The 4,284-nt window shown below is 38.5% G+C and overlaps 1 pseudogene; it reads left to right on the top strand.

The window, feature by feature from the left end:
* Positions 1-1,635: 1,635 nt before the first annotated feature.
* LOC134221313 (BTB/POZ domain-containing protein 2-like) lies at positions 1,636-3,320 on the top strand (annotated as a pseudogene).
* Positions 3,321-4,284: the final 964 nt, after the last annotated feature.

Below are 4,284 nucleotides of genomic sequence, written 5' to 3'. Positions count from 1 at the left end.
TCGCAGTGCCCTAGGTCGAACGTTCAAGTTTACTGATTCCAGAATTTCAGGGCAGTCGATTCTGCCTTGGAGCGTATCAGCAACGACCATGGCCCGTGCAATGTGCCTCCGCAATTGTAGGCTTTCAAGATTAATTAATTGACAACGGCTGCTATAACTTGGTAACCGGAATGGGTTTCGCCATGGAAGCAACCGAAGAGCAAAACGAATGACGCGGCGTTGAACAGATTAAATTCTTACTGATCCGTTCTGGTAATTAGGATGCCATACAGCGTAGATCGAACCAGCGAACAGTACAGTGATTTCAAGCAATAAACATCGGTGAAACCCTTGGCGACGCGAAAGATGAATCCTAATGTTCTAGAAGCCTTCTCAATCACGTAAGAGACATGATGCCCAAGTAACACGGTTTGTTGTATGAGTGTACAAAATACATTTTTCGAACATATAGTTTGTTACGTTTTGGTATAAAAACCAGCTCTCATTACTTTCCCACGACCCAAACAGCGCAAAAAATATCGATATTTTCAACATCTTCCAGTCGCAACCTTGTTTTTGATTACACATTCACAAGACTAAACTTAAGTACTAATGACGTTTTCAATGACCGACTCTCAACATGGTTCTGCCAAATTGAATACCAAAACGAAAATGTTGACCAACACGTTCAAAGAAATAAATTTTATACAAAAAAAACGAATGAAAACAAGCATGCATGAAATGATGAATACCATTTTAATAATATTAATAAAAATATACATACTGAATAAATAAATCAAATTTGTTTCCAAGTCTCGGTCGAAACATTATATGCGGCTCATGTTTCATTGGCTAACTTTTCATTTTACTTCTCCTAAGTTCATGCGCCAATGATTGGAGAAAAATTTAACTAAGCCAGAGCATATTTTTTGCAATTGATATGTAAACAATTTCTCGAATCTGCAAGAGAAAAACAGTATGGCGAGTTCTTGATAAACAACAAGGTCGAAGAAGAACGCGTTCATTGCGTTGATATTAAAAGATGTTGAAATTACGTTCAAAATGCATATTTTAGCTAAAACTGCTGCCATTGGGATATATATTCTGACAAAACAAATGTCATAAAGTGAACATGTTATGACCTTGATCATAAAATCTTCCTGTAGACATGTTTCATGTCGTGAGAATGTCAAAAAACAACATGTTATCAGCAAGTTGTAAGAATGTAGTATGAAACATCTTCAATGATTAAATTGCTGCAAAAATTTTGCAAAAACCTTTTCATAGCTTTCCTTGAACATAACATGTTTTGTATTTCATTTCCCCGACCATTATTCAACATTATAAATAGAACTTCGTTAATAATGATGTTTTCGGTGTTACTTGGGTGCTTGAATGTTATACTATATCCACACTACGATCGAATAACATGTTATTCGCGCTTTGGTGTTATTCGGCCAATAACATGTTATTCGAAGGTAATATTCCCATACATTTCTGAGAGCCGAATAACACCTTTGAAAAACATGTTATTGCGAATAACATGATACAACTGATCGAATTTGCTGCTCGACTGAAGGTTTTCAGCCCTGCGCATTTGATTTTGACATCAAGTGGAATGTCACTTTATGTGTCCAATTGGAAAGTCAGACATCATATGTGTACAATTGGATTTGTTTTTGTTTACATGTTTTTACTTCATCGCGAAGGAAAAATCTCGGGAAAAATTCTTCATTATTAATTCAAATATTTAATATTATAATTATTGTTTAATGTGCTTTCAATTTGATGTGTTTGGAATGTGGTGGCAGCGGTGGTCATAAATACTAAATTTGCTCAACGGAACCGGCCCCGAAAATCTCGGAGGTTGCAGCGAGGATATCTTTCATCGGCAGCACTTGCTGGAGGTGATTTTTTGGCGATTCAGAAGCAAAAATAGCAGATGGACAAGGAACTACACTAGCTAGTGGATGAATTACTTATGGTAAGCCATAACAAACATTGATTGATTATTACCAATTGAAGGTTATTCATGTGAATAATTTAAAATACTGGAAATATCCACTTCTAGACGAACAGCAGGGAAAAATCCTCGGTACGTCAAACCAAAACAAAGACGTAGAAGGATAAAATGGATCCGATTATCGATTGGCAGATATTACGCCATGACATCAAATCCCGAGGCCAGTACCTGTTGGAAACCGGCATTAAGTGGGCCGATTGTCACTTCCTGGTCGGTCAGGAACCGAATCATCCGATGCTAGCCGGACACAAGCTGATTCTTGTCATCGCTTCGCCCATGTTTGACTGGGGACGGGGGACTGGCAAAAAAGAACGACCCGATACCGACACTGGATATTGATCCATCAGCGTTTAAATCGTTGTTAGAGTAAGTATTTGACTGTTTTCCAGGAACTCTAACAAACATCGTCTATGGAAATTACCCATTTTATAATTTCACTTCGTTTCCAGATATATCAACACTGATAAGATAAATAAATATTCTATCGACAGAGCCTGTGAATTATTTTACGTAGCAAAGAAGTACATGTTGCCTCATGTTGAGTAGTACATGACTTTCCTTGGACGTATCCCTGCTCCAATAACCTATGTCGTGCCTACGAATTTGCCAAACTATGCCATGCTGGATGGAAAAATGCTTACAAATAATGTGAACAAAAACCATTGACGTGATCTAGGATTCAAGTTTTGAAGATGTCGAACTAAGCACGATAATCACGATTCTGGATCAGGATGTATTGAACATCGATTCCGAATCAAACCTACTCTGGGCTATCAACAAGTACGGCGAAAAGCACGGACTTTGTGAAAGCCGTAACACAAAATCTAATCCTTCGAGCAACGATCAGGATCAAGTAGGTTCCCCACAATCTCCCCCTACGGTGGACGTTGATGCAGGTCGTAAAAAGTCCAACGGTCTGGAGGGAATCGACGGATCCGGTTCCTTTCACTGAACCCGCAGCAATTTGTTGAAGGTCCGGCTCGTACTAGTTTATTGATATGATTGGCAGCATTTGCCATCTTGATGAACATTTCAACGCCCAACAGTTGCTATCCAATGTTGGTTTTACCACCAACAAGAATCCAAGAAACGCATTTCCCCCCACCACAGCCAGCACCATTGCGATCGCAAAACGTCCCAGCTCCTGTTCTAGACAGTCACATGACGAAATGTTCTCAATCCTTCCGAACAAACTATTTTCAAAAATCATAAACGAATTAAATTAGGCGAAAGTCAGCCAGGTTCCTTATTCAGTTGGCGCTAAATTAAATTAAAATAAAACGGATGTGAATTGAAATTAAATTGTTTTAAAATTAGGGGGCAATAAATTAAAACTGAATTAGATTTAATTAAAATATGATTGAATTTTGGGTTCAAGAGAATAGAGGGAAATTCAGGGGGAACACACTTGAATCATTTTTTGAATAATGCTACGTTTAGACAAGGCAAGTGAATTGAGCAAGTCGCTTGAATCGAACGCGAACTGAACGTGTAAACACCTTAATTGAATTGAATTCAGGTGTTTACACGTTCAGTTCGCGATCGATTCCAGCGACTTGCTCAATTCACTTGGCTTGTCTAAACGTAGCATTATTCAAAAGATTTAAAAAACAAATCAAAAATATGTAAAATGATCCGCCGGGCTAATATTTTTTCAAATATTTTCTCGCCTAGAAGATGTTTTTTTCAGTATGGCGAAATTGTCTAATGAAAAAAACAAAAAAACAAAATATAAAGTAATTATCCCAATCGCCTTTGGAAATCGGAATTCAGTATCTAGAATAACACCAAGATCCAAGAGAACCAAGAGTTTACACGTTGCATCACAATTCCATTGAGCTCGTAGTTGTAAATTATTGGCTGATGTACACGAGTGAAAGAGATCACGGAACATTAGCTAGAATTGCCAACCATCCGGTTCAATGTGCACCAAGCCGCAAATGAATTAATATCTTGTTGTAGGTCCATTGCGTCAGAGATAGACCGAATTAGTGCATAGAGCTTCATATTAGTGCTGTCCAATGAGAGCTTGAAGTAGCTCGAAGTTTCTCCCTGTCCTGCTCATGTCCATTTGTTGACAAAAAAGAACGAGCAGGACGAGAACAACTTCGAGCTACTTCGAGCTGCTCATTGGCCAGCACTATTTATCATCCGCATACGACAGTCGCGGTTCTCGAAGCACATTGTTTACATCGTTGAAATACAAGAGGAATATCAAGGGGCCAAGATGGCTTCCCTGAGGAATGCCTGAGGTTGCCAAAAATTCAGTGGACTGAGAATTG

This window comes from Armigeres subalbatus, chromosome 3 (assembly GCF_024139115.2).
Source record: "Armigeres subalbatus isolate Guangzhou_Male chromosome 3, GZ_Asu_2, whole genome shotgun sequence".
Taxonomy (NCBI): Eukaryota; Metazoa; Arthropoda; class Insecta; order Diptera; family Culicidae; genus Armigeres; species Armigeres subalbatus.
Note: the sequence above shows the minus strand (reverse complement) of the source record. Positions and strands in the feature narration are given on the sequence as shown.